The sequence below is a fragment of the Varanus komodoensis genome, unplaced genomic scaffold, assembly GCF_004798865.1.
Source record: "Varanus komodoensis strain SLA01 unplaced genomic scaffold, ASM479886v1 scaffold1, whole genome shotgun sequence".
NCBI lineage: Eukaryota > Metazoa > Chordata > Lepidosauria > Squamata > Varanidae > Varanus > Varanus komodoensis.
The window spans coordinates 135,346,730-135,367,551 of record NW_025335268.1 but is presented as its reverse complement, the minus strand read 5'-3'; the positions used below and the strand labels follow the sequence as shown (position 1 = coordinate 135,367,551).

The 20,822-nt window shown below is 44.9% G+C and overlaps 1 protein-coding gene across 2 annotated transcripts in view; it reads right to left on the bottom strand.

Moving 5' to 3' along the window:
* TAFA3 (TAFA chemokine like family member 3) overlaps positions 1 to 20,822 on the bottom strand; it is a 130,023-nt gene that overhangs the window by 97,391 nt on the left and 11,810 nt on the right. The window lies entirely within an intron of this gene.

Sequence of the window (20,822 nt, the reverse complement as noted above, 5' to 3'; positions counted from 1 at the left end):
AGCATCCCCACCAAGAACAGATTTCAAGAGCAGCCACCGGGTGGAACTGCGAAGTTCTGTGCGCTCGTTCCGGCTGCCCTTACCCGCCAGAGCTCCTCATCTGGGGCACAGAAGGTAGCGCAGCCTTCCCCGCGGATCGCCTGGTATAGCCCTCCCCGCCGGCCCCGGCGTTTCGCCGGGAGAGGACGGACGACGAGCCTGCACACGCGGGCGTGCATCGACGGAGCAGCGCGTTCTCCGCGTCCCAGCGCAGCAGCTGGAGCGGCGCCCACGAGGAGACCCCAAACTTGCGTGAGATGCCCGGGACGCCGCTCGGCTGCCGGTGGGTGCCAAGGGCGAACTTTGCGAGCTCCTGGGCAGCTCCCTGCCTCTGGGAAGCCTCCTGGAGTCGCTTCTGTCCGGGGCTCCTCTGCTTCGACGGCCCGGCGGGCTGCCCAAGTGCAGCCGCTTACCTGTTGACGCCCTTCACAGCCGCTGTGCCGGCGCGTCCTTGCGACGGGCCACGCCGCTCCCCATCTTCCTCTCTCCAGTGCGCTGCGCTCCGGGCGGGCGGGCGGTCCGTCCGTCGCGGCTGGGAGTCAGCAGCGCCTCCACGTACCCGGGCGCCCTCGGCTCTGGCGCAAAGGGCCGGCTGGCATTGCCTCGTCGTCCGGCAGCGCTGCCCAGCTCCTTCGACACCCGCGCGCAGCCTTCGGAAGAGGCTCCGCACGGCACAGCATCAGGGCTGCCTTTGCTCTGTGCGCCGCCAAGCTGAGCCTCAGCCTCCTCTGGGGGTCTGTTGGGCAGCAGGCAGAGCCGAGCGCACGGAAGGGCCGCAGCGACCCCTAGAGGCGGCCATGAAGAGGACTACCCCAAATATTCGCGGAGCGGGTTTGCGCACGACGTCGGGCTGCTGCTACCGCTGGCTGAGGCGCTTGGGTTCGTCTTTTCGGAAAGGAGCGTTTTTTTCCCGAAACGCTGGTTACTGACAGGAGTTCTCCTTCGCCCCGGAGCTGGGGGCGCAGTGCGCTGCTTTACGGTTATTCGTCCCTGTCCCTCTGACAAAAGCTTTCGCGGCAGGAAGAAATTCAAGAAGTGAACTTTTTCTCTGGCATAGAAATGCCATGGGAATGAGAGCGTCACCTGTTGAATTTCCTGGCGTGTTCGGAGCCAAACACTAACAAGAAAAAGACCTTGCACAAACAAAAGAAACATTCTGTTCACCTTTCCTTCTCCTGGGGTGGTGGGTGTGCATTTTTGGAATACCCAAAGGAGATTGATCTAGCTCAGATTCCCATCAGAATTTATATCATTTCAGAGCTCAGCTACCAAAGCTCTTCAGTAATACCCAAAACTTGAGCATATTCTACACCCAGCAGTAGGAAAATGCTGGATTGAAAACGATCAACAAAATTATCCAGAAGACATTCAGGGTTGGCAGAAGGAATCAGGCATTTTGAGGACAAATGAAGATCAGACTAACGAATAGGAGTGTTTGTAGGCATTTTGACTCAGAAATAGGTTCAAGTCCTAGGTAACTTTCTGAGTGCATGTGCCAGCAGTAGGGAGAACTAAACCCACATCTGGGTGCAACCAAGCCCATGTGCCTGGACAAACAATTTATCTTGTCAATTTCAGGACTGCCTCTTAATGGTTGTAAAATGCAATCATTTAAGGAAGACTTTCCCAAGATGGTGCCAGCCAGATTTTTGGACTTCAGCTCCCACCATCTTTGACTATTGGCCCTGTTGGCCAGGGCTGATGGGAGCTGTAGTGCAAAACACTCCCTGGCATTATGTACTGCACGTAGTCAAGGCACTGCCACTGTTGCCATTCTTTCTCAAGCACACCTTGGCCTGGAAGCTGCAGCTGTGGAGGTGTCAGCCTTCCCTTTTCCAAACTGCTCACCCCATCCTCATACCGCTGCCTCTCAGTCTTTGAAGTTCATCTTATACATCCCTAATCTACTTTGCTTCTCTGTGCTGCTCCTCTGCTCCCCTCCCACGTCATTCTTCAAGCTCCCTTTCAACTTCTGTCTTTGACCCTGATATTTAATTTGCCTTCTTTCTCTCTGACAACATTTCCATCTTACTTGTTGGGTATCAGCATTCATGGTGATAATCTTTCTGACCTAACAGCTTCATGTCTCCTCTGCCAAATCTTAAAAAAAAATCTTGACCTTTAGAATGATTTCTGCTATCCTGGCATCCAAGAAGAGTTCTGTTTTGGTTCTCACTGCAGTGAAATTCCCCCTGTCTGGCCATTTCCTAGTCTTCTTCAATACTGCATGCTCTCTGATGCTCTTTGCCTGCACTCTGCGGATGCCGCAGTTCAGAACTGTGGTTGCTTCTCCGCTCTTCTGTCACTTCTGCCTGCTCCATATTATTTATTTATTTATTATTCTATTTCTGTACAACCCAACAGCTAAAGCTCTCTGGGTGGTTTACAAGCTCTGTTGTCTCCCCTTCAATTCACTGCTATCCTCCAGGACCTTTGATTTTCATCAGAAAATGCAGCTGTTTCCCAGTCCCATTTTTCTGACCCAAAATTGCCCCCCACACACTCCCACAAAAGAAAAAAAAATTAGCCTTGCAGCATGAAAAAAATAACCTGATATAGGTATGTGTTGCTCAATTTTTCCCTTCTTTGAGGCTAATGACAGCTTAGGTGGCAGGACCAGGTAATATGTTGGGGTGAGCAGAATAAAAGGTTTTCAAAACTCTACCCTGTAGCATTGCTGTGATAAAGACTGAAGACCTCTCCAAAAAAAGCTTTGCTTGATGGTTGTGCAGTAGGATCAGATCATGTGGTCTGACTGTGTGACAGAACATGTGATTTGTCACATGTAATCTGAGTGAAAACCTTAACCCTGGTAATACAGTGGCAAGGGGAAGAATCCATAAGGGTGCATATGTCCTTACTGATCCTTTTTTTGGCCTTGCCAATTCTCTTCCAGAAGCAGTGGGTGATAAATTTAACACTTCCTAGGGAACCACCAAAATTGGTAGAAATGATCACTTCTGGAAGGAGGCATGTTGGAGGTGATATCTTGCATGAGCTTTGCTGATCTGCCTCCTGAATGTTGTTTGGGTTCTCCCCATAAGTGCTAAACATGCACTCACGGTGGGGGCCACTTGTACAACAGACTGGTGGGGCAGAAGAGAGCCGGGGGGGGCAGAAGTACCTTATGGGATGCTGATCAAGGAAAGGAGTCCAGCCCCTTTCCTCAAAAGGGAGAGTTCCAAAGTTAAGTTCACTTGAACTAATCCACTGTGGGGATCAGAATGGACATTGCAACTGTATTGAGTCAACCCAGCAGTCTCAGTTCTAGCCATTTTGATGGCAGAAGCGGTCCAAGATCTTTGGTAGCACTAATATCGGAAGTCCATTTGCCGGAGATAGTGATGATTCAAATTTATATACTGATTTCCACAGAGATATTGAAGCAGTGAAAATAAAATACAATGACAGAAAAACAATAAATATAACAACACAATACAAATTAATCTGTAATAAAACCACACTCTCCTCTGTGTGCTACAAATCATAGTTGCCTGGACCACCCTTCAGAGAAAGTCTGAAGGAAAAAGTTTTAAGTAGATGTTTGAAAAAGGCAGCTCAAATGTTGACAATATCTAGACCAAAAAAGAAAATATGGTATATAGCAATTGAAAAAATATGGGATATAGCATTTGATTTAAAAGTTGACATAGAAGTTAAGAAGAATACAGAGGAGAGATTGGTAAAAATAGAGAGATTATATGAAGAAGGAATTGAATAGAGTAATTTTGGAAGATGTTTGTAGAAAACTCTGGGATTTATAACAAAGGAAGGCCAAAAAGAAATGAAATTTGACAATATGGGTCAAATCTGGGAAGAGATTATATATTTAATAGGTTCTAATATGAATGTGTTTTATGCTACTTTTGTGTGCACCTTTTTTTGAAAATGTAATATAATATTTATATTTAGAACTGCTGTGGCTTATGGTAAGGCCTTCCGGTGGGTGGGTGTTGCACCATGAAAGGCTCTCCTGAAAGTGCTCCTCATGCAGCACACTGAGAAGCATTTCCTCTGATCATTGCAAAGCCTGGGCAGGAACCTATGGGGCGAGGCATTTCCTAAGGCAGCCAGGCCCAAAGTTATTTAGGGCTTCCTATCTTAAGAGTAACACCTTGAACTTGGCCCAGTAGTTCCTTGGCAGGTGGTGCAGGCTTCCTTTTGGCAAGGAGGGAGGGTGCAGCTAGTCTTGCTGCCACATTCTGACCTAACAAGCTCCTATGGATGGAACCACAGTCTTTGTGAATGCAAGGCATGCGCTTCACTCCTTAGCAGTGGCCCCTTCCCTTGGAACAGAGCTTTTGGCAAATGCTCCTTCATGGATCTTTAAGTGGTGCAAGTTGCTAAGATGTCTTTGCTGATATCTCAACCACCCTCTATAGTGAATAGTCAAGAGATTGCAGAGCCATTGTGAGATGACTCCAAAATCCTATAGAACAGAGCAGGTTGGACAGATGCAAATTAATCTTTAAGAGAAAAAAAATGAGAAGAACCACTTCTGGGAAATGGCTAAGCAACTGCCAAAGCATTTTGGAGCAAAGGGCTAATTCCAGAGAAAGTCTTCAAGATAAAGGGCATGTGACCCAACAGAATCTGTCTGCGAAGACTAGCAAATGAGGTAACGGAGGGTCCATTTTGGAGCAGCCTCCTCGAAGCAGCCTGCAGCTGCAGCAGGGAAGAGGCACAAAATGAAGATGTGTGGTTGCAATCAAATGGCCCTGTAAGAGGAATCACAATAAATCCTGTCCTTCCCGATTACAGGGGACAGGCAAACCTTCAGACCCATTAAGGGCTGCTCCTTCTCTTGATAAATTATCCAGGGTGCATCGAGCTCTTTGCTGAGCTCCACTGTATTACACTAATTATAAATTAATATATTGCTCATTACACACTGAAGTTAGGCAGTCGACTAATGTGATGCATTGAGGACATTATTTTAAAGCATGTTTCAATGTTCAATAAAAGCCTCCCTGAAGGTAGTACATGCTGGATGTGTTGGAGTGCAACTCCCATCCTCCCCAGACAGCATTTGTCCACTTGCTGGGAAGGATGAGAGCTGCATTCCAACACATCTGAAGGGTACTAGGCTAAGCTAGGAGAGAGGCAGGGAGCCTGGTGTTGTCTAGCTGTTTTGAGCTATGACCCACATCAGCTCCCCAGCTAACATAGCCAATGATCAGGGGATTATGGGAGTTGCAGTCCCAAACATTTTTCATTGTCTACCCAATCCCCAAGGTTTATTTTTCATCCCATCTCCAAAATATTTCAATAGTCACTCTTCTTAAGGGAACATTCTTTAGAACAGCAGACAATATTCCTTTTCTTTTGAAGCTTTTCTAAAGCACTGCAGCTAGGGAATTTTAAAAGGGTACTTTTGGGGGTAAAAATCATTAAATAGCACTGTTTAATGTGCTTTATTCCAGGAGTGAGCTGATCTTTCAGTCTTGCATGGTCTGCTTTAAAAACAAACACTTGCAACACAGGAGTAGCTAAGTCAACATTTCCTATCAGTTATCAACAAAGGCATAACTACACTGGATTAGGGGATTATTATGAGATTGAGAGAGGCGATGGTTTTTCCTTGTGGTGGACCCCTTCTTTGCATGGGCTGTCAAGAAAAGAATTCCCTAATAGGCTGCCATGAGTATGGATCAACCTCCTGACACACCCTGGTCTGGGAAGTCTTTGAGCCCTATTGCCAAGAACCCAGATGTAGAAAAATCAGAAAAAGATGCTTTGCATTTTCTTGCACAAAGCCCTGCAAGAGTTTCTCAACCCTTTGAAACTTTTTAAAATACAAGTGGAAGCCTTGTGATCATACAGTCTTTCATGTGGGGACGAGTTCAGTGAGAAATCCCTTTCAAAACAACATAGCCAATGTCCCATATAAAAAGAAGTTTATTTGGGTGAGGGAGAAAGAAATGGAGAGAAAACAGTAAGATTAAACATCAACCATGAATATACAGAATTCCAAATACAAATTTACAAAGTGCCTAGTAAGTAGACCCACCTTCCTAATGACTCTCATTTAAAACTCAAAGGCCCATGATGGTTACAACCAGTCATCTCATTCAAGATCAACAGACTGCGGTTGCCTCATTCTGGAGACTAAGCAAATAAGAAATAGCTGTTCATGTTGGCACCAGGGTGTCAACTGTTGCCCTAACATAAATGGCATCCTGATGGATTAGACCAAGATCCACTAATTCAATGTTCTTCCAGAGAATTCCAGCATAAGGTGAACCTACATGCATAAGGTGGTCCACCCAAAATTTAGGATCTGCATTGTGGGAATACCAGTTTGCTTCTGTCTTAGCAATACTTAGCCCGTTGCTCACAAGTACTCTCTTATGCAAAGGGAACTTATGCAAAGGGAGTGTTACCTGTTATACCAGGTAACACTCGTTCACTGAAACATCATTTTCCCAGATATACATGCTAATACAATTGTTGGTGGAATGCATAGTAACAAACAATTGTCTCTCAGGAAAGCTCACAGAAGGGCTTCTAGATACTAGTGGCTGCAGTGAATGTATTTCATCTTTGATCCCATGGGAAGATGATATTTAGTGCTGCTGTTTTTTAAGGTGCTTGGGCAAAACTCCTTCCATGGACCTTCTATTGCTCCTCCTCTTTCTCAGCATTGCTAACACTCACTTGCTTAACAGGCAGAGAGCCAGTGAGCAAGGAAGCAGTGATACCTTGTTTGGGCCAGAATGAGAAACAGGTGTGCAGGCAGGTTGCAATAATGAAGGAGGAGGAGCAAAATGTCTCCCTGCCTGTTTCTCCACACAAAGCTTAATTTTGTACAGCTGGATCAGACCAACTTTTATACATCTTTTCCTCTAAGCTAAACAGTTCCAGGTGTTGTAACCTTTCATCCTAGGGGGAAGGATCTAGCCTCTTGATTGTTTCAGTTGGCTTTTTCCAACTCTACAATGTCATTTATTAGCTGCAGATACCAGAACTAGATAGAACTGTTGCATTCTCATGCTACAGTGTGCATGTATTTTCCAACCTGATAGTTCATGTCTGTGTCTAAGAAAGCCTGTCCCACGAGGTAGTTGCCAGGATGAATTAGATATGGACAGATTAGGCTTTGGGATGTTCCAATCAAAAAGCTCAAGTCAAAAAAAAATATGGACACACACAATCCACCAACTTCCCCACCCCACCCCCAACACACATACACAACCAAAGCCTGAATACAAACAGTTTTGGGAAGCTTTTTTTGCTTCTTACTGAAATGCTACTGCACTTTGATTAAAGGTTTGAGCAAACTCAGGAATAAATAAATAATGCTAAGAGCTCTGGCATCCCTCCCTGCATGATACTGGGATGTCAATAAACTAACAAATGATACACAGAGAGGACGGGAAGAAAAAGGCTTGTGTCTGATGTTGCATTGGTGTTTTTGTGTTTACATTTTCAAACTGCCCCAGAGAATGTTGTGAAACCTGCAGAAAACTTGGGCAGGGGAGTGGGTGGGAAAGACAAACTGATAAGACAGACAGAATGTAGAACATGCATCCTACTGTCAACTCACTATGCACATCACCTGTGACGCGGGATGCTTCTGACAACAGCATCCTTATGTTAGCGCTTCCTCTTCTCCCTGGTATCTCCTAGAATCACTCACTCATGGTTACGGCTCATCATGTTGTTAGTTTTTCAGACTGCCATTTATTGCCATTTATCTAAACATTCTCCTATATTTAGAGAAAATAATCATTTTTGTTTTAGCATAATAAACCAATACATGATCCTTAGAACAATAAGCAAGAAAAGCATTCAAAAGGAGTGCAAAAAGGGCATTGCTGTTGCTCTGTGTTTATATCCTTGTGGGACTAGAGAGACTGAGAAAAATTTGAGGCCACAATCCTATGCAAGTTTAAAAAGGAAAAACTCCTACAATTCCCAGCATGCCCCAGCATGCCAGCACTTTAAGAATTTACTATTTATTCCTTCTTTCTGCTTTCTGTTCTTCAGCCTGTTGTTCATCCATAAGTGGGCCTCTTCTATTATTCAAATACTGTGAACTTTGCTCAGGAGTCTTTGATGAGAAGTTTTGGAAGTCCAAGTAAACAGTGTCTACTGGATCACTGCATCCATATGTTTACTGACACTCTTTAAAGGTTAATAAGATAAACTTCTGTGGATGCTATGCTGATTCTTTTCCAGCAGAAATTGTGGGCTTCTTCTTCTGTATTTTATCTTTGTAACACTTTCAACCAGTTTACCCAGAAAAGCCTGCAATTTTCCAGATACCCTTGCATCCCTTTTTTTTAAAAATGGTGTTACACTGGCCATTCTCCGGTCCTCTGGAATAGAGGCTGATCTTAGGGATATATTACATGTAAATCTGCAGTTTCATATATAAGTTCTTTAAGAACTCTAGTTTGGATACCAAATGGGCCTAATAATGTATTACCTCTCATTTTGTCCATAAGCTTGAAAACTTGATTATTCATCTCCACTATTTGCTTCCATTCCTCAGACTTTGTTCATGAAAACTTCAGTTCACCCAGAGGTATCTGTTCTATTGCTTCTGGACTGAAGAGAGATTCTTTGAAGAGATATAATTTAGTCCACTTCTATCCAGTCTCCTTATCCTCCTTCAGACTCCTTAGCTCCATTGTCATCCATTGTCCTCCCTAGCTGGTTTCCTGGTTCCAGTAGATTTACATAATTCTTTGTTGTTACCCTTGGTGTTTTTAGTGATACACTCCACTAAATGCATTTTGCATTGTTTGCTTGCAGAGTGTATCACTTTGTGTACGCTCATGTTCACTTTTGATTTCTTCATTGGGTAAGACTTCCATTTTCAGAGGGAATCCTTCTTTTCTCTACTAACTCCTTTCACTTTGGCCATGACTGCCTATTGCTTGGTGCTTTCAGTATGGAGTGTCAGCGGAGGTGTCCATGGGTGAAGTACGAAGTGATGGAGAGCAGTGCAGTTACTAATTGCTATGGACCCCAAACAAATAGTTATTGCCATAAATATGACACACACTTCTTCCGTGGGGCTCTATGCTCCGAATCTTGCCTGTGCTTTTCTTCTGTCATTGGCACAGATCTTGAGCAACACTGACAAACCTCACAGCTCCACCTCCCTTTTTGATAAGCCTTTTCCCTTGGTTCTCATTTGCCTTGGCTGTAAATAGAGAACAATGAGCTGGCTCTTTCCATTCTCCTTAAATTGCTAGTTAATCACAAAGTGTGTGGGGGGTTAGATCCTCTGAGGAAAATTTGAATAGATTTATCCTGAGCCAACATGCGTGAAAGTGGGTCCTGTAGCCTGAATAAAATTAATTCCCTGAAATGGCAGCTGTGCTGATAGGAAAAGGCAAGTAGTGCTAACTTGTGCTGCCAAGCATCAACACAGAACCCACTTCTAGACCATGTTAAATTCACTGAAATCCATTATCACTGGGCTGAAGTGCACATATCTCTGTGTGGCATTGAAAAGCAACCCAGAAATGTAACACCATCTTGTACATTGCCAGCTCATGGGGACGGGGATGTTATGCCAGATATGATGGCAGACTAATGGGTGTAAGGCTACTCTTGTGTCACAGAGTTGGTACATAAAAGGCAGAAAAAAATGAGAGGAGAGCCTGGAAACTTGGGATAGTCTCAGGTCTTTCTAAAGCCATATATCCAGGGTTGCCAGCAGGCTCTTCTGGGCCCATCTGCTATTTGTGTCACCCACTTGGCTCCATGATTGGACCTCTTAGCCCTGGGCCAATGCCCATCCACAAAAGCTTCTCCATATCCCAAACCCCCATCTGCAGCCCTGCATGCAGCCTCTTCATTTGGACATCTGTTTTCTCATCCTATTACTTGAGTTCCATTTAGAAAAGCCACACATGCCTTCAAATCACATTAAGAACATTTTGCCTACCTTTGTATGCCCTGTAACTTCCAATCCACTTTTTAAACTACTCTTTGTGTATCAAGGAAAGAGAAGTTAAACATAGCTTCTGAAACAACTCCTTTGGGTGCTATTGTTTTTAACTAAATCTTTTAAGAACTTTTTAGTCTGGAATGCTATGCTTCTGTACACTGCTAATGTAGAAAGGAAAGCGAAACAGAGACAGTAAAAACATCCAGTCAATGGATTTGTTTTTCACTCAGTCTGTAGGTGGATGAAGTGAGTGATCCAATGGCTTTAATGTTCCATGCACTAGTTGCACAGGCCAACCTAATGCCCCCAGGTGCTGGCCGGAGCTCATGGCAAGTTTCGTCCAAACATCTAAAGGAAAACCAGCTAGAAAAAGCCTCTCTCTCTCTCTCTCTCTCTCTCTCTCTCTCTCTCTCTCTCTCTCAGTGCATGGATGGACAGATGGAGTGTATGGAGTGTATGAATGAGCAGAAGGTGGTCATGTCTATTTCTTCCTTTGGCCCCACTCCTCCTACTTTTTGCTTTGACTCCACCCACAGATTGCTTGCAGCTCCCAGGTGAGTCATGGGGGAACATGGCTTTTGGGTTGAAAGTTGGATCAGACTGGTGCCATTGCTTCCATCCACCCCTTCAGTGGGGGCAAGAGGACAGTTCCTGATACATTGACTGTTACACATCTGCATGCATGGTTTAAACTGTTAATCTTTCTCCCTACATCCTGTGTATGTATAGGATGAAGTCACTAATGATGACAAATAGTAACAGTGAATTATTTCTGCCATGCCTGCCTCTGAGCTAGCCTAGACCTCAATTCAATTCTCTCCCAGTTAGCGTTGTTCTTTCCAAATGTAATCCATTTCAATCCTTAATGTTCTTTGATACCACTTTCTGCTATCTATTGATTTTATTGTTTTGTGGGAAGTCTTGAACCAGTCTTGTTCTGTACCCTGGAAATTTGTTGGTCTCAGTCAAATGTACCTTCGGCTGCCAGTCTTTTAGAAACATAAATAAAATGGAATAAAGTAGCATTTCCTTCTGCAGTCATGTAGTTCTTGCTTTAAATAATATGTTTGCAACGTGAAATGGTCTGCCAATAAATAATCATTTCCACAGCTGATCACAGGCCCCATTACACTTCTCTTTCTGGCTTTGATGCCAAGCCCACATTGTTCCAATCACACCTGTCACCCTCTTTGTCAATCTTGTCTACAGAACTCCCCCACCCACCCCTGGAGGGCTGGCTAATTATCTCCCACCAACGGCAGTCAATCCAGTCCACAACCTGGCACTCATCAGCCACTCAGCAGGCCCTGCTACAACTGCCTTCCCTCCAACTCCACAGGAGCCAAGTCTTGAGACAGATTGGCTGTGAGCGATCGATTATTGCACATAAATGAAATGGTTATGTATGAGCTGGCAGAGAAATGATTAACCAAGCGACCAGAAAAGGAACTGAGCTTGCGTGAGGACGGAAAAGTTATGAGAAAAACTGGTGCTGAATATTTTTTTTCTGATAGAGGCAATGAAGGGGATGCTTTTGAGAAGAGAGGGACTCTTGTCCCAGTGTATCCTGAAAGGCATACACCCACCTTCCAATAATGTAGAAAGAGTAAGAAACCATTTTTCTGACAGGGGCTGCATTCCCTTGAGCCAATCTGCCAGGGGCTGCTTGTCCATGATGATGGGATCTAAGCCAGTGCTGGGTAGCCATCCCTTTTCTCTCCTCCTCTCTGCTACATCCCCCTCTCTTTCTGATGCCCTCTTCTCCCAACCCCTCCCTCCTCTCTTTTTCTAACACCCCTTCTCTCCTCTCTCTCTTCCTGACAGCCTTCTCTTCCTTTCTTCATCTTCCTCCCTGCCCCGTGAGCTGCGAAGGAGAGGCATATCTTTCTTGCCAGAGGTCTGAATTAATCATTTGTAAAGCAATCATTAACTGTCATGGCTCCCTCCCATCAAAAAAATGATGGGAACTTGGGCTCTGTGATCAACGCAAGTGCCTTTCCACAAGTTATTCTCAGCAGTTTTGCAGCACAAACTGCAAAAAATAATCCCTTGTGCCAATCTTGCTTACAATTCAGAGCCCACTTGTGCCCTCAGTACGCATAACATCACAGGCGGCTTTTGAAAATAGGACTCTCTCTTTCAGCCTTCCCCAAGGTGTTCTTCAGGCATTTTGGACTTCAACTCCCATCAGCCCCAGCCAGCATCGCTAATGCTCAGGAATACTGGGGGGTTTAGTCCAAAACATTTGGAGGATACCAGGCTGAGGAAGTTTGGTCAGGAGGGAACCGAGTCTTCCTAAGATGTAATAGGAACATGGGCAGCTGCCTGTTGAGTCACCACATTTGTCCTTCTAGACCAGTGTTGTCAACATGGACTGGCGGCAGCTCTCCAGTGTTTTCAACGAGCATTTTTCCAGCCTGCCATGGATGAATCTGCATGCCAAGCATGTGCTCCACCTCTGAGTTCTGGCCATTCCTGAAACAAGCTATGGAAGAAGCATACAGTTCCTAGCAATGATCAAGACCTGGACTCGGGAAGTTGAGCAGTCTAGGAAATGGGGACTCATTCTTTTTTATTTTTGATAGTTTGACCAGATAGAAAAGCAAGGTTTTTATGCTTGTAATAGCTTGTGAAAGCAAGGGGAGAGGTACAGGTGGAACTTTTCAAACAGGGATGAGCAAGATTGCTCCTGCTGAAATTCCTACTTGTATGCAGTTATTTAAACCTGGAGTCTTCTGTCTTCCAGCTGGTCACCCTATCTGCCATATGGCAGTAGTTTACTTCCTGAAACAGCACCATATTTCTACTGAGTGCCTGCTGGAACAAACAATCGCTGTACCATGATGGTGCATGCAAAACACACACTCTGAAATGTAACACAAAAATTAGATAGTTCTGTGCTTTGATTTTAAATAGCTAGTATAAAGGAGGACCAGGCTGTTCACTGAATTTTGTTGTTTTTAATTTCATCCATTATTCCACATTGCAAAGCTCCTGGCTGTCTGTAGCAAATCAATAATGATACTCCTGGACCCCCCACCCTTCAGCTGCTCCCCCATCAGCCTTTGCAGTCACACACAGTCACAGCAAAGATTCTCAACGGTTATCAATTCACTGCAGCACTGTTTGTCGGGAGTAAAGTTAATGCCCCCAGCAAAAGTTTAAAAAACAAAAACAAAAACACATCTAATTTGCTTGGCCTTATCACTGGGCCTGGTTGCAGGAGCAAAGAATTCAATTAGTCCAACACAGTGGGAGCTTCAGTGAATCTTGGACACAGGAAAGGAGATTGCATTGTGCTCTTTCAAAGAGATACTGTTTCTTTGCTTTCTGTACTGGCCTTGCAGGGGGTTGCATCAGCAGCAATTATCTAGCTGTGCCTGTAGGTGTTTTCTTTCTAGTACCTTGACACTGCTTTGCTTTAGAATATGTAAAGGAAATGCAAACTTTATAGATTTTCAAGTTAGTTTGACATTAAACTTCAATTTGGATATGACTGAAAGATCCAGCATTTATTCCATTGCTTTTAGACACTAAAGAGGACTCTTTCCTGGATTTGAAATGACAGTTGACCTGGTTCACATGTTCTTGCAGGGTATCATAGGTTAAATAACCCATGATGAGCTGTGGCACATGTTGGGCACACATGGCCAGCATTTTGAGCATGCAGTCCCCAACTGGTATAATAAAGTTGGTACCATGTCGTGTGAGCCTGGCCACCATGAGCTGGAGGTTAAAACAACCCTAACCACATGTGCCCAGCCATACCTTTGGCTCAATCACTGAGTCCCTGGTCTGTTTTTCCACATCTTCATGGGTGTGGCACATGGGCAGGAAGAACAGGGCCTTTCCATTTTTGTCACATTCTTCCAAGGGAGTTCTGCTCACTTTGATCTCTGCCTGGCTTCTGACTAAGGATGGATTCTTGTATCTTCAAATGAGCCTTTGGCCTAGGGCAAGCATGGCCACCATGCCAAGATCAAGGATCACGTTGGTTCATCCTAAGCCCTTGGGGTGGAAGAGGGCACACCCAAATCAGCTGGGCTGGTACAGAGTGAAACAGTGCTGCACAGGGCCAGGATACATCACTGACAGCTTTACACTAAGCTCTTCTGCAGCCATCACTGACTCAATGATGTTTATCACATTTATTAGGGGAGTGAAGCCAGGGTAACAGCAAGCTTGACTGGGACAGCTGGAGGTAGGAGTTAACCCCACAGTTCCCCAACGATCCTGTTGGGAACAAAATCACTGGGGTGGTAGGAGAGAGTCTTCAACTTTTCAGCTCCCTCCAGCAAACCTGACAGTGACTGGAAGCCACTGAGAAACATCTATTTGTTCCCTGCCAGGCAGCTGATGGTGGATCAGATGGATGGCATGAAAAAGTGGTTAGGACACCCCAGTGCTGCAGGGCTACACAGAAAGTGGCTGAACACAGCATGTAGTACACGTGTGCCCTAGGCCTATCCCTTAAAACCAGGGATTGAGTAAGGGACAAAAGGCCTGGAATCCCATACATCTGTGGCCTATGGCCAGCAATGCCTGTGGAGTGGTTCAGTTTACTGCTGTCTGCCTCCATTGCATTTACCCTGAAACTGAAGGCTTTTACATACAAGACATTCACTATATGCTCATGATCCGTCCTGCTCAGACATTTGCAGTTCCTTGCCCATCTTCCAGGGTTTCACCCATGTTTTAGAGCCATCTTCACAGCTTTTTTAGAGCAAGGAAAATGCACTGCTTTCTGGACTTGAATGTGGCCCTCAAGTGGTTCCCTGAAACTGAATTTGCTCTTTTGCTGAAAGAGGTTTGTCACCCAACTTCTACTCTATTCATCTGAAGAGAAAGCAAATGTTATTTTAAACATGCACGCACCTGAGACACCTGTTTTCTTTCCTTAAAACAATCCTCAAACCCTAGCTGTGCTGCCCCGAACCTTCTCACTGCTTGAGGAATCAGGAGGCATGTAACAAAAATTAACAAATCCCACAATTAGATTCAGATCTCCAACTAGCTCCATTGGATATGCTGAGTTAGAGCATTTATGCTGCCTACTAACTAATTAACCCAGCGATGCTTCAATCAGAGGAGAATCCTGTAGCCCGGCTTCTGTACATCTCAGATGTAACAGTACAGGGATATCCTGCCTTGTGCTGTGGTTATGATGCAATGGCTGTAAATGATGCCTCTGAGCAAGGCAGACATGGAATAGGGCAAATACAGAGGGATTACGTCAAGGCCCAGTGCTGTAGGTGTCAGAACCCTGGTTGCAAGGCACCAAAAGCTGAGCTCCTGGTTGCCTCATTAAAAAGCATTTCAAAGCCCAGCACCATCCTGGCTGCCTGATTGCATTTGCACAGATGCAAGTCGGTTGAAAAGAAAATATTTGGAGCACTTTAGTTGGGTGCCCTTCACAGCCTTGCATTTTAATCAGCATTGCCATGCCAGTGGTGGGTGCTTACAGAGCAGGAGGTGTGGCTTTTGGCTCAGGGAGGGGGGCTTACATGGATTAATGGCTCTGATTCAAAAGGCTTGTATGCCCCAGGCAAGAGCAGGTTGTCCTGGGGGGTGCAGAGAGAACATTATTGGAAAGCAAAGGAAAAGGGTGTGCTGCCAGTCTGGATCTCAAAGCACAGGGGTTAATTAAGATTCATGGCATACGTCTGGCCATCTTAGAATCCACCAGGAGCTCAAACCTCACTTCCATATCAGAGTCTGTGATCACTGGTGACATTTGGGTATGGACCATGTAGCACAGCATCTGAGACTGGAGGCCAGGTGAGTGTAACTGCTGAGAGGGAAAGCAAGATTCTTATTAAAGGGGTAAGTGTCTTCTTTTAGGCAAGAGAGAGAGAAAGATGCCAAGACCTTTGCTCCTACATCTGTAATGCATTAGACAACTTACCCTTGTTCAACACTCTCTACTTGGTGATCTTCCCACCCCTAACCACCAGCAGCCAAACCTGTGGGATGGAGCTCCTTGCACCAAATATGTGGCTGCTGAACATGGCACCTGTGTGCTTAATTCCACCCACCTTCCCCCTGTCCTTTTCCTTCCCTTTCCAATGCAGAGATCCATTTTCAATTGTGAAAATGGGCTTCCACAGTCATGGAACCTGCCCCCCACCCAGTGGTTTGGCTTTCAGCTCCCAACAGCCTTAGCCAGCAATGGCCAGGAATGCTGGGGGTTGCAGAAATTTCTCCAGGGGACCAGATTGGGGAAAGTCGTTATAATGTACAGCCTCATGAAACTAAAATCCACATGAGGATTTTGCAGAAGATATTTTTACAAAGGAAGGCAGAAGCTCAGAGTGGGGCCCATATCCCTGCACCTGCCACAACCGCCACTGTCCCCCTTCTTCTTCTTGCTCACGCAGCTGGCCCACCTGGCCAAAAGAGGTATTTTGGGCTTTAGATCACTTCTGTGCTCCGTGGCCCATTCCCTGTCCCCAGCAGATTGGTTCAGATCACTGCTACTAAAAACACAAGTAGGGGGGGAAAACCCTAAAATTGTAAAATCCCGCAGGCTTGGTTGCCCAAGTGCCATGCTGCTTGTTTGGACAAATAAGGAAAAGCCACCAGCACTTACCCCTACTGTTTTTTAAAAAGTTTCAGAGGACAGGTTCTCTGGCCTGCAGGCAGGCAGGCAGGCAGATGGGCAGGCAGGCAAAGGGCTTTCATGGCAGGTGGGGAACTTCAGCAGAAGCCCAGCAGTGAACCCACTGGAGGCTGGTGTCAGTCCTGCTCCTGCCACTCTGTTTCATTGGTTGGCTCTAAGATCTACTAATGGGAGGAAGAAGCCTTGTCTTATCCACTTTCCCTATCAGTGCATTTAGCTGAGGCTTGGCTTTTTACCTACTTTAGTGTAAACATGTGCAACCCCAATTTTGATCAGAACTGCTGTAAAGACAGAGAGGAGAGTTAAACCTCCCTCCAATGTTGTTTTCCTGGAATTACCCACACGTATACACACAAGGGAGACTGCTGTTGGCGCAGTGGTTTAAATGCTGTGCTGCTGGGCTGGTTGATCGAAAGGTTGCCAGTTCGAATCTGCACAACGGAGTGAGTTCCCTTTGCTCCGTCCCAGCTCCTGCCAACCTTGCAGTTTGAAAGCATGCAATTGCAAGTAGATAAAAAGGTACCACTTCAGTGGGCAGGTAACAGCGTTCTGCGCATTTCAGTGTTTAGTCATGCTGGCCACATGACCACAGAAGGGAGACAGTCTGCGGACAAATGCTGGCTCCCTCGGCTAGGAAACGGAGATGAGCACTGCCCCCTAGAGTCAGGCGTGACTGGACATAACGTCAAGGGGAAACCTTTACCTTTACCTTTTTTATACACACAAGGAGGAGTTAAAAGGCAGGCAGAAGTTTGGTGGTTACTCAGGTACGTATCTGTGGACCATTCTTGCCCACACACACCTTGCTGGGGACTGCAGCTTTAATTCACAAAGAACATTTTCCTAAACATACCTATGTACAAACAAAGTGAAAAGGGCAGGGACAAAAGTCACGAGACTGAATTAAGCTTAAACAAGAATAAATCTACGTGATATGTTCACGCTACTTCAAGATATAGAAACAATTATAGATAAGGCTAATTAATCAGGCTATACAGTAAGCAAGAATTTTACAATACTCTGGAAAATATCAAGATGCTGGAATAGAATGCTGAAGCAGAAGAGCAAAAGCTTATGGGATAAAAAAATAATTCTAATAAGAACAGGAACATTAAATTGAGTGCATATTTCCTTTAAGATCCAAGACATTGTGTTAAATGATGAGCTGCTGAAAATAATCACCTGATGTGTTCTCCACCTGCCCATCTAATGTGGTCATGAGATGATTGGAAGCCTCTCCTTCCATTTTAGATTAATCTAAATGCTCATCTAAATTCTAAGATTTAGATTAAGCTCAATCTTAATAACAACCTTAAGCTAAACTCCAAACTATGGTTAATCTCAACTGGTTTGTTGAAACAAGCTAGTTTCTTAAACTATGCTTTAAAGTTGTATTGTTTCAACAAATGATAGCTAAGGCTAACCACATCTTGCAAATTCAGACAGCACTGAAAGCTGTGGATAACCTAAAAATGAAAGCTATGTTTTCCATGGCTCATACTTGTAACCCTAAAGTATGGTTTAGCATCGTGTCTAAACTGGTGCATTGTATCTTGCTACTCCAGACAAATCAAGTTTTTTATCCTGCTCCCACTCCTCACCAAGCTTACAGCTAGATACTTCCTAAAATGCCACAGCCCCTTTTCAGATCACAACACATATGCAACATCCCAAGATAGTCTTGTCTTTTCACTTATTTTGCTTGAACTGTCCTATCTCTCCCCTCAATCTGCAGTGAGATCTTCAGTTCCTTTCTTTTTGCTGCTTCATCTTGCATTCTCAGAAATAGGATATAGACAGATTTCTTCCTTCTCTGCACACAAAAATTCACAAATGCAAATACTCCCAAGGCTGTTCCTTTAATAGCAGAATATTGCTTCGTCCCTATCAAATAATTCCCAAATCCCAAATAGGTAAGAGAGTTTGGAATAAATAGGTTCTCCCTTCATTCCCTCCAGAGCTCTTTAGCTGTCCGATCCTACTTCCAAATAACTGTTTCTGACAGTAGTAATCTAAACCATCCTGCCCTGTTTTGCTCTGGGACCCAAGTTTCATCTGTAGGGGATCATCCAAGTAAATTGCAAAGCAGAAGAAAGCTAAACAATACAAATATCTGTCATCACTGAGCTGAGATATCCACCTTGCCCAGAACAGCTCTCGATTGTCAGCTGAAGCAAAGGTAATATAGCAGCAAACTAATATAGGTTGAGTGAATGCCCCCTGGTGGCACAAAGTATATCTGTGCCAGTGCATTATGGCTTATTGAAGGGAGACCAAACGGCTATTGGTCTTTATAGGGACTGTGCCTTTGCTGCTTTTCATCTTCAGCTGAAAGTCTAACCAGAGACTAGCATGGAAGCAGCGGAGCAAATTACAAGCCAGAACAACTGGAGGGACTGGACATTCATAATGGCCAGTTGCTTCAGCGAGGGAGGAGCAGCACTCTGGTGAGTCCCCACCACCCACCACACCACTGAAGTTGCAGCTGTGGTGACTGCTCGCTACGGAAGACCATCGTGGCCAAAGTTAGCCAGTTTTTGGAAAACGTTTCTGCTTGCTTGTGCTCGTTTTTGTTTTGCCACTGCCGGAGTCACCAGCAGGAAAGTGGCCTATGGGGGTCTAAGGGAGGTACAACTGGCCCTTAGACCACTCATCTTTGCCGATCCCTGCACTAGAGGACAGAGGACTGACTTTGCTAATGCAGCCCCTCCCATAATGCTTCATCCAGATGGCTGCAAGTGGCTGCCTAGAGCAGGGCCATCTTAACAGCATTATGGGCCCCGGGCAAAGCAGTGTACTGGGGCCCCTACGACAACTACAACTACTGTTAATTTTGGAAGTTTCCAATTTTCCAAGGGTTAACATGCACAGATTAGTATGGGGCCCATGGGCAAGTGCCCATCAGGCCCATGCGTTAAGACGGCCCTGGCCTAGAGGAAAGGCAGGGCACGAAGCGAGGAGATGGAGGATATCACTACGGCTACACCTCACGCCATGCTTTGCATACACATAAGCCGCCCAGCTTGTGCATCAAGCATGAAGCACAGAAGCACTGGATTCTGCCCTCCCTTATCTCTGTCCTCTTAGTGATGGCGAGGACTCAAATTGGGCTTCAGCAGAAAAGTGAAGATGGATTCTTGTATTTACCTGGGTTGGTATCAAAAGTAGGAGAAGCCTTTACCATGGAATAAATACCTGCTGAACTAAAAGTAACTTTGAATCCAAAATGCAGTGACACTTCATTCTCTTATACAATTGTGGTTAGATAAATAAATGTTTGTTAAAATAAAGAGCACTTAACAATTGTTCTTTTTATGCTGTTGCACTTACTGTTCTGAGCTAGGGAGGGTGGCTGGACAAGATAAGGTTCATGGAGCCAGAAGTACTACTGGTACTTTCTTAATAGCCCTAGCAAAGTTGCCACCTATCTTCCTTTGTTGAGTTGACTTTAACAGGAAATTTAACTAGAAAATAGCCAAAGATTGCTCTGGAAAATGCAAACAGTAAATTTTCCCACTGCATGCCTCCACTGTGCTCAACCTAAATATTTCTAAGTACATACAAATATCTTTATATTTAATATGCCAATAAGCATCCAATGAACTCCTTCCAAAAGAGACCAAGCACTGCGCAGGTTAGAGCTCTTCCATCTCCTGGAGGAGTATACATCATGATGGTGTCAGCAGTAGGACTGTATTTCCTGGCAGAGGAAGTGTAAGCTGGTGTGACTGAACCAGAATGGAGGTCTCATTGCATCTGAATTAGGTCCTTGGAACAAAATGAAAAGACAGTCTCTGGATGAGCCTTAGGGCTTTCTTCAGGAAGCACTATCAGAGTCCTGAAGCATGTCTGAAAGATGTCCAGAGGATTACCCAAAAGACGGGGAGGCTTTTCGATAAGCTGCTGCAGTGTGGGGTCAGGGCTGGGTGAAGCAAGTGGATGGAGAGTTGATGGGATCATGAAGATGTCTAGTCCGCAACAGGACTTTGTCTGTTCAGGAAATTGGAAGAAAAAACTCAAGAACTGGGAAATTTGTTGGGTAATGTGTAATGCAGGCATCAAAGTTAGCAAAGGGCAGCCCATGATGGAAGTGAGTGCCATGGGGGAAATAAAGCATCGGCCAAGGATAAAGTACTGCTAAAAGACTATTTCTTTACCTCCTTATGTAGCCCTAGAAGGAAAAATGCGGGAAGAAAAGCTGAAAGAGTTTGTGGGCATGAAGATGAGCAGGCTTTTTAAAAAGAAAGGAAGCAGCAG